Raw genomic sequence first — 10,038 nt, 5'->3', positions numbered from 1 at the left:
ATCCAGAATATACGAGGAACTCCTACAACTCAACAACAAAATAACCCAAAAAAACAGATTTCAAAATGGGCAAAAGACTTGAATAGACAATTCTCCAAAGAAGACACAGAGATGGCCAAGAAGCATATCAAAAGATGCTCAACATCACTAATCGTAAGAGAAACGCAAATCAAAACTACAATAAGGTGTCATCTCACACCCATTAGGATGGCAGCTATTGGAAGAACAGAAAAGAACAGGTGTTGGCAAGAATGCAGATAAGGTCGAACCCTCGCACACTGTTGGTAGGAACGTAAAATGGTGCAGCCATTTTGAAAATGAAAAGCCAGTGTAAGGATTCCTCACAAAATTAAAAATAGAACTACCATAGGATCCAGCAATCCTACTTCTGGGTATATATCCAAGGAAACTGAAATCAGGACTTCAAAGAGATATCCACTTCTGTGCATGTCTGCACAACTGATGCATGTTTTTGTGAACTGACCATTTGCTCTTAGAGGTGATCTACACAGACCTTCAGGGGCTAGGAGAATTCTACTGAGGCACCGTGCATTGTGCTATTATATTTTATAAATAAGGATACAAGGCATACATATTAAGCTTGCAAGGCCTGGAAGACTAGTTCTGGAAGATCCCCTGAGAAACAAGGGTTCCATGGTCAAATGAGTTTGGGAAATTCCATATTAAAGAGAACTAAAGAGGTTTCTAAACACGGGATGTCTTTTAAATGCCAAAGTACACGGTCACTCTCAAAACATGGAAAGAGTATGCAGCATTGCTCAGGTTCATTTAATGTTACAACTCTCCTAGATCCCTCCTTTGAGGAAGATTTTGCAGTAACCGCAGGTAAAGGACGAGCTAGAAGAATTTTGCGTGAATTCACCCTGGAGGGGATTAGAGAGAGCTGGAGGCTGGCACAGTTATGGAGGTTCTCCCTTTTCACTCATTCACTCATTCATTCATTCAACACACACTGTTAAATATATGAAAAGCCAGGCCTTATTAAAGACACCGGTGATATGAAGATGGGTGAGAATGGGCTGCGCCTTCAACCTCCCAGAGGCCAGGAAAATCTGAATGTCAGAAGCCCCACTAAACCGACTTAAGTCAAAAAAGTGAAAGTCATGGGCTCAAATGTTTTGAAAAGTCTAGGAAATGGGTGGGAAGGTGAAACGAGAAATTATTACAAAAGCCCAAGAAACAGATGATGAGAGCCTGGGGCAGCAGAGGGAGGATGGGATCCAAGAAATATTTCATCTGTGAAATACTGGATTTGTCCAATCAACCCATACATGATTTTATTCCGGGTGCTGCAGGGATACAGAACAAATAAACACAAGACATGGTCCAGAGCCTGCAGGAGTTTATATCTAGTTGATCCACTAATTATCAACTATCTCCCAACGAGGCTAATGGATTTTGTCAGAAAATGAAAATGGCACCCAGACCCAGGTGTACAGAGTGCAGAAAGGGACAGAAAAGACTGGCCGCCTCCTCCTATGCCCGTTGTCACAACATGTGCTACCTTGGGGACCCAACTACTGGGTGACAGATTGAAAAGATGCACCTTTTTTTCTCCCACGGTAAGCGGAATAATCCCAGCATAAGAGAGGAAGGAAATCGAACAAAACAGGAACAAGGGTGGGGTGGGGTTAAACAAGCCAAACAGGACAACAAATTAGAAGATGCCGTAGTCGCTGCCAAGTTCCGCTGTGCCAAAAGGAAAGAATCTGCCCCAGGAGTCAGGTGTGACTGCAGGCATTCGGAAGGATGAATGAATTCCTCAGCATGCTTTAGGAACTGAGGCTCCCTAAAATAGCCTTCTGCCCCCTCCGCATCACTTCCTCACCCCTCAAATTAAACAGCAGCCAACAATGATGTGAACCATGAGTGCAGCTCGGAGGTACGTACGCTTGTAGAGGAAAGAGGGTGGAGTCAGGAGTGAAATTCAAGGTTGATGTTTTATTAGTTTCTTCCCAGCATCTGTGGGTCTTGGGGTTGCAGACCAAGGCCAAATGTTCCCTCTGAGCATTCTAGGCTGGGTGACTATTATTTGCATTCATGCAGGGGTTGGGGACAGCAGGCTGGCTGGAGAGGGTGTCCTTTGATTTGCAAGCTTTGGGAGGCTTCTTCCAGGTGGCTTTGGAAACCCAGTCCTATAGAATGCCACTCTGTTCCTATTGATATCTTCAGGAGTCATTCAACACCCCCTGCTTGAAACCTATCAATGATTTTCCACTGCTCTGGGGCAAAGGTTATGATTCTTCATGACCCATATGGTCCTGCCTTCTCTCTAGCTTCACTTTATCCATGCTTCTCCTTATTCTCTGAACTACACCTCACTGATGCTCTTTTAAGTGTTAATTCCTTCTACCACAGGGCCTTTGCATATGCTATGTCCATTGTCTAGACCTCATTTCACACTTAGTTCAACTGAACTAACTCCTGTTTGTTTTTCCGATCTCAACTCAGCTGTCTCCTCCTCAGGGATGCCTTTTCCAGGACCAATTTCTCCATTACACACAGCAGGTACTGTGTGTTGGGTCCACGATACCTTTAGGAGCTGTGAAAAAATGCTTAATTTCTTTGAAAATCAGAAGAACAAAGTGACTATAATAACGACTATACAATGATGAACCTAGCCTGGATTTATACTAACGCAATTGTAAAAGGTAATTTTTTTTTTTTTTTAAATGAGAAAAGGGCCCACCAAGGCATGAATAACTGCACCCTAGCCCTCTCAACCTCCCAGCAGCACTGGCCAGGTCTTCCCATTAAATGCTTTCCTTGTGCCCTGAACTCTTCCATCAACACACTTGTCGCAGTTGTCATTAAGTACGTGTCCTCTAAACTACAAGCTCCATGAGAGCAAGGACCACATCAGACAGGTCTCCAGCCGGCATCATAACACAGTGCCCGGCTCGTCACGCATGCTCAATAGACATTGCTGCAGGTGTGGCTGAGCTGAGGCAGTCCACCTGCATGGCTCAGCCACGTTCTAGGCAAGAACGCTGACTCGATCTGCTTCGAACCACCTGGCTGGCTGGCAGGTCCGAGGGGAGAGGACAGGATGGGAAGCGAGAGGAAAGACTCACAGTGGACGTGGGGGAAGCAACAGTGCCAAACTTCTCCCCTTGGGGAGCAGCGTGGGAGGGGTGGCAGAGACGGAGCATAAACAAACATTTCCTTGTCTGGTAGGTCATTTTGTAATTATGTGCAGGTCAAGCACTTCAGGCTCCCGGAAGTCAGACAATATCTGCTTCCAGAGGCCATTAATGGTCAAGGGCCCCCAGAGTGAAGAGGGACTTTCATTAGAAGGTCTTGTCCTATTCAGGCAGGAAGCGTGCTAAGTGACAGTCCAGAGCGAAACAACGGAGCAGGCAATAAGCCGTAGGAAGGGGCGCTGACCTCAGAGTTTAGAGAAGAGGAGGGGGAACAAAAACATATGAACTCGGGGGATGGGCCAAGTGCGGTCTGAAGTCCTGGGCAAGGTGCTGGGGGGCAGGGAGGGGTGACAATGGTTTTGACTCTATGGTCCTGGGGAGGGAAGCTGGCAAGAGGGATGGAGAGCAGTGCCTTTCTCCACAGGACACCCTCCACGGAGGGAAAACGGGCAGCCAGTGAGAGAGAGGACAACAGGAGGCCACTCAGAGGGAGCAGATGAGGCTGCTGTCAGAAGTGGGGCTTGTCTTGCTCCCTGGCTCCCCTCCTTCACTCTTGCTCACAGAGATGGCGCGGGCTTTTGGTTCACCCTCACGGCTGGGTTGCAGTGCTTTTTGCAGTGCTCTGGGAGGGATGGGGTTGAGGATGAAGAGGGAGAAGGCGAGGCCTGACAGACAGTCAAAAAGAAAACTTAACCCCACCACCCCCCATACAAAACCCCCAACTGGCAGCAAACAGGATGGACCTGTGGCCGCATGCCAAGATCCTTTGGGTTCACATGTGACTCGGGCCTGGTGGCACGGCGGCCCCAGCTTCCCCTCACAGGAACTGGGCAGATTATGGGAAGAGGCACCGGCATTCTTAAAATTCCCCTGTCCTCACAGACCTAAAATTAACCTGACTGTTTATAGTGCTAGATATGGATTTGGAACACAATATTAGTAAATAACATAATAATGGTCCAGGGACCCAATATCTGAACTGCAGTTATATTTGCCTATGGCAATCAACTGCCAATGCAGTTCACAGGTCATAAGTATCATCGCTGTCCTTCATATTTGAGGATAACAGTGACTGATACTGTCCCTGTATGGGGCAAAGGTCACCAAAAGAATGAATCATACAACCTTTTTCTTTAAACAGCTTTTGGAGCTATCGTTCACATGCCATATAATTCAATGGTTTTTGGTATATTCACAGGGTTGTGCAACCATCACCACAATCTAATTTTAGAACATTTTTGTCTCCCCTAAAAGAAACCCCATACCAATAGCAGTTAAACCCAAGTTCCCCTTTCCTCCAACCCCTGGAAACCGCTAATCTCCTTTCTGTCTCTATGGCTTTGCTTCTTCTATACACTTCATATAAATAGAACCACACAATGTGGTCTTTTGGAGCTGGCTGCTCTCACTTAGCATGATGTTTTCAAGGTCCATCCATGTTGGAGCACCGCTCAGTGCCACATCATTCTCACTGCTAAATATTCTGTTGTAGGGATACGCCACATTTTGCTTATCCATTCAACACAGGTGGAGATTTGGGTGGTTTCCTTCCACCTCTGGGCTGTTGTGAATAGTGCTGGTGGGAACATGGGTGCACTCAACCAAGTAACATTTAAAATTGCAACTGTACTGATTTGCCCATGACTTCAAACCCTGTGTATCTTTCTTTGGGCATAAGAGTGTATGAACACATACTTTACTTTCAATCTCATCTTTTCCAAAAAGGCAGTTTTCGGAGGGATCATGGTAGCCTATGGGTTAGAACAGGGGACTTCGTGAAAAGACAATACTTTAACAACTTGGACAAATGAAACTGCTGAGCTAGGCAGTCTTTTTAATGTGACAACTCTGTAGTGTGTGTTAATTTGTACCTATGCACTCTTGTGGGACAGGCCACATGCAGAGGTTGCAAACCTGGGACCTAGAGGTCAAATCCATCCCCACAGACATGCCATGGTGGGCCAGCATATTATATTCACATTATCTTACCCAGCACTAAAACAAAGGATAAAAATCTTAAAGTAATAATAATAAATACTTCTGAAAAATCAAAAAGGATAAAATCTTGATTTCTGCCATCTCTTGAAGATGTAGGAGCTCTAGCCCCATGCGAGTTGCCCTTTGAGATGGGCCACCCTCTCTCGGTTGCCAAGACCCCACAGCCCCCTGCCATCCCCCTGGTTCTGAGGCTCGGTGGTCAGTTATCATTCACATCTAGTGTTTTTCTGATGACAGAGAACCAGTTCTCTGTAGCCAGGCCTCCACCAAACATGAGAAAATCTAGCTGAGCGAGTTTTGGGACAAATGGGGAAAGCATTTCTTTGTGGAACAGAAAGGGTGAATGATTTAACATGCACAGCCACATACTTACTACTTACAGACATATTGCGCATCTCTTCTGAATGATGCCTGTCTATCCTCTCCCTACAGGAGCTGGCGTTTGCAGGCCTTGACCTACACTCTTCCCAGGTGTGTTTGCAGCCTCTCTCCTATCAGACTGGATCTCCATGTTCTTTGAGGACCATCCCTGAAACTTCTGTAATAGCCACCTTCCCCCTGGTTCCCTACAGCACCTACTATAGGACTATTGACCAAAGATGCCTCGATATGTGACAGGCTGTCAATTCCAATAAAATCTTTGAAGATGATAACAGGTACTTTTATGAAGCACTTGCTGTGTACTTGGCTCTGTTCTAAGCTCCTAGCTACTCAGGTACTTAGGTCCTTAGGTTTTCACCTAACCCACGAAGTGACAAGCAAAGTATGTAAGTTGCCCAAAGTCACCTAGTAAATGGTGGAGCTGGGGTTTGAAGTCAGATTCTAGAACCCATCCTTTCAATCACTAGCCTACATGCCATTCTAGATTGAATTTTATTTGGTGTAAGATCTCTTTTTTAACCAAGTGGGAGAAACTGAGGCATGAAAGAGACCCAAGTCTCATCCAACATCAAATAAAACCTGAGTGCCCAGGACTTTATTCCAAATGAACTAGAAGTGAATTCCCCAGTCTGTTTTATGTAGGTACCTGATGCTACCTGACAGAGACCTTCCCATTCCAAACCCATCTTTATTTTTCCAAGTGTCCAAGATTTGGGGATAGCAGTGAGTGTTTTGGGGGATACAAGAACCTACTCAGAAAAAAAGGTTTAGAAAGCTTCCTTTTCTCATTACAAGTTAAAAAGGAAAAAGAAAAAAAAACCCTGAGCCCCACAAGGAAATCAACTGTAATTCTCACAACTTAAAGTCATTACAGACTGGACACATCTAAGACATAGTAATAGTAGCAAAGAGGTGGCTGATAGTTTCAACTCTCTACCTGCAGAGCTCTCTGGGGTTTGTCAAGTGCAATCACACCCATTTTTCCACTTATTCTAGAAACCTCTTGAAACAACTCATGGAGGTAGGTATTGTGATCACAGATGGGGACAGTGTGGCTCAGAACGGTGAAGGAATGAGCTCAAGGTCCCAGAGTCACATGCACCCCAGCAGCAGCAATAGTGGGGGTGGAAATAGTTCATTCCGTACAACAGGCCAGTTAGCAAACATGCTGGGGCCCAGGAGAAGCACTGCAATATGGAGACAAGTCAGACAGGCCTCTCTGCCTGTGGTGATAGGGGCTCTGTGCTTGGCTCACCCCCATGTCTCCAAGTGTCCCAGGCTGGCGGCTCTGGGTCCTAGCAGCCCCTGGCAGCCAAGGCCCTAGCTAGCAGCAGCACTGGCCCTCCCTTGGAGAGCGCTCCCTACCCAGCCTCCTGCTAAGTGGCTGCCCCAGCCCCATGAAGCCTGGAGTCTAAACAGGTTCCCCTCAAAGCCAAAAAATTAAGTTGGACCCCTCTATCACTCCTTACATGAAAATAAATTCTAAATGGATTAATGTTCAATTAAAAAATTAAAGCCATAAAAAGGCTAGGGAGAAAAAAATTAGTCACTGAAAATATATATAATCATGGAGAGGAAAAGGCAAACACAAAACCCAAAGCCATAAAGAAAAGATTAATATATCTAACTACACAGAAATTAAAATCTCCTATATGGTGAAAAAAATTACAAATGCAAACAATAAACCTGAAAAATATTTGAAAAATACCATTTCTTTAGTATTCAAAAAGCTCTTATATATCTCTATAAAAAAGACAAAGCCAAAACACAAAATGTACAAAGGACACGAAAACCAGCTCATAAAAGAAATATAAGTGGCCAATAAACACATGAAAAAATGCACTTCTAATGCATGTGAATTAAAATGAGCCAGTTTTCCAGCAGTCAGATTGGCAAAGATTAAACAGGTTGGTGATGCCCAGGATGGGTGAGGATGTGGGACCAGCATTTTCATGCATTCCTGGGCAGGCAAACTGGTGCAGCGATTTGGAGTCCGATATAGGGATATCTAGTGTAATTTTAAAGGATACATACCCGGGCACTAGCAAGTCCACTCCTAGTCATTTATTCTACAGAGACGTTGGCTCAAGCACTCCACAATGTACATATGAGGATGCCTCACCAGCAGTAGCATTTGTAGGAGACAAGACACAACCAAATATCCACCAACGGGCAAATAATGAAGCCACTAAAATTAAGTATTCTCCAGCCACATAAAAGAAGAAAGACGTCTGTATGTGCTTATCTGGAAAGACCTCCAAAGAATGCAAACAAAACAAAAGAACAAACAAACAAAACTAAGCAATAGCCAGGACATCGTCAGACTAGCCCTGACTACCAGTGGTATCTCCTCTCCTGTGTCATTCCAGTTCCAGCCCCAGGTCAGGGATAACTCACTACCTGAACGACCTTGGGTAAGTTATTCAATCTCTTTGTGCCTCGGTTACCTCCCCAGAGAATGGACACCGTAACAGTGCCCCTCCCATGACATCCAACGAAGGAACAATGCCCAGAGAGCACTTAGAAGAATTCATGGTACCCGGTAAGCACTATCTAAATACTGGGCTTTTAAAAAATTGTTATCACAAGGTAAAAGAGCAAGAAGTGGAACAGCGTAGATAGCATGCTTTTGTTCTTCAAGGAAAAAAGAGAAATAACACGTTCCAGTATCCGTCTGCATGTACACCAACTATCTCTGCCTGAACACAAGGAAATGGTGACTTTGCATCATAACATAGGCTGGGGGCAGCAGTGGGAGAGAGAAAAGCCCTCTGAATGTTGAAGCATTCTATATATACATAAAAAACACAAAATTTCAGGAAAGTGGTACAAGAAATTGTTACCAGTGGTTACACTTGGGAGTGAGGAGTTAGAAGACTTCTACTTTCATTCCTTTTTTCGTGCCACTTAATTTTTTTTTATGCTTATATGCCAGAAAAAGCATATCTGAGCTAAAAAAGACAAGGAAAAGAAAAAGGCTTCCTTCCCACCTCCCGTGTGAGCCTCGAGCAGCCTGCCATGCCGGAGGCTGGGCCAGAAGCAGGGCGGGCAGCACTTGAATCGGATAAGCAGCCGTGGTTCTGGGCTGCAATCTGGCACTAGGTGTTTCTCCAATCCATCTCCCCTAGGAAATAGAATCAATATCCACTTAAAAACCTCTGCTGGTTCCCCACTGCCTACAGGAAAAAAGTCCAAACTCCGCAACACAGCACGCAAAGTCCTTTGCAGTCAGTCCCCTCACACCTCCGCAGCTTCACCCTGCACGTCGGAGTCATATCAAGCAGTGTGCCTCTGGGGGAACGTGCGGGGGGGGGGGGGGGGGGGGGGGGGCGGGGGTAGGAGACAGGCGGACCTGGGGGAAATCTCAGTTCGCCACTCATCAGCCTTGACCTTGGCCAAGCAATGCAGTCTCTCCCAACACCACCTGAAGGACAAGGATAATACCACTTAGTCCTTGCAGGATGTTGGCAGATTCAATAAGATGATGTACGTTAGAGCAGTGAGCATACTGCCCCGTATATAATATGCCATATAATTATCCGATGATGCTGTTTGATGGCTCCAGAAACTTTGTTGTCACCTCTTTTGGTTTAGGTAGAAGCTCTTCCTTCCACTCCTTAATCTCCTTTCTCCTTTTCTGCCTGGCAAACATCTCCTGAAGGCTTTCCTCATTCCCTCTTTGCATTTCCAGAGTCGATTCACTTGCCCCTGGTGGCACACACCGCTTTGCCGCTTATAATCCTGCTACACGAGGGCTTGGGCGGTGTCTTCATCATCACTCAGTGCAGATCTGGGCAGAGTAGGTGCTCAGTAAATGGTTCTGAACAAATACACTTGCTCGCCTACCCTCAGTGGACCTCCGGGAACGAACTTTATCATGTTCGCGTACAGAGGGGGCTTAACTGAGAAAAAGAAAATTCAAGGAATCAGACGAGGGCTGCGGTGGACTCCCAGCTCCCAGTGGCTGGTCTTTTGTCTATAAGAAAGTCGCACAGACCTTTGCCATGGGTTTCATAATGCTGTGCCATTTCTCACTTAGGAGACTTCCTTTTAATGCGAACCTGTTTGCATACAATATAACCCCTGGGCACAATAACACGGCCTCCTCTTTCAAATGAAATGTTTACGATGAGATGGAGAGGCAACAGGAACCATTTTGCTTTCCAATTACCGATGCACGATGCGCGAAGGCACCAGCACCTGAGAAATATCAACCTTGTTCTCTTCCTGTCTGCGACCCTGGAAAATGTCAGAACAGATGTTTCCAAATTGTGTATAAAAATAAACAAACCAACAATAAAGGGCTCCCTGGCTGGCCCCCACATGCCCGGCATCAGCCTGTAGTGTCGTTTGATGGCCGTGAGGGGAAACCCTTGAAACGAGACGTTTCACTTTGCTGTGTCTGCAACAGCCCAGTGGGTGCAAGGGAGGGGTCCCAGGGCCCTGAGCCTGGGGATCGGGGAGGGAGGCATGGCTGGATCTGGGTTCCGGCTGT

The 10,038-nt window shown here is 45.8% G+C and overlaps 1 long non-coding RNA gene across 2 annotated transcripts; it reads left to right on the top strand.

Moving 5' to 3' along the window:
* The first annotated feature begins 640 nt into the window (after nucleotides 1-640).
* LOC103661217 lies at nucleotides 641-5,812 on the top strand. 2 transcript variants are annotated; one of them, XR_568019.2, is made up of 3 exons: nucleotides 641-1,903; nucleotides 2,488-2,672; nucleotides 5,595-5,812. It is a non-coding gene; the product is annotated as an uncharacterized LOC103661217 (long non-coding RNA). The 2 variants fall into 2 exon arrangements; XR_568018.2 differs by having other exon boundaries at nucleotides 2,473-2,672.
* The last annotated feature ends 4,226 nt before the right edge of the window (nucleotides 5,813-10,038 follow it).

The sequence above is a fragment of the Ursus maritimus genome, unplaced genomic scaffold (genome assembly GCF_017311325.1).
Source record: "Ursus maritimus isolate PB19 unplaced genomic scaffold, ASM1731132v1 scaffold_33, whole genome shotgun sequence".
NCBI classification, from domain to species: domain Eukaryota; kingdom Metazoa; phylum Chordata; class Mammalia; order Carnivora; family Ursidae; genus Ursus; species Ursus maritimus.
Note: the sequence above shows the minus strand (reverse complement) of the source record. Positions and strands in the feature narration are given on the sequence as shown.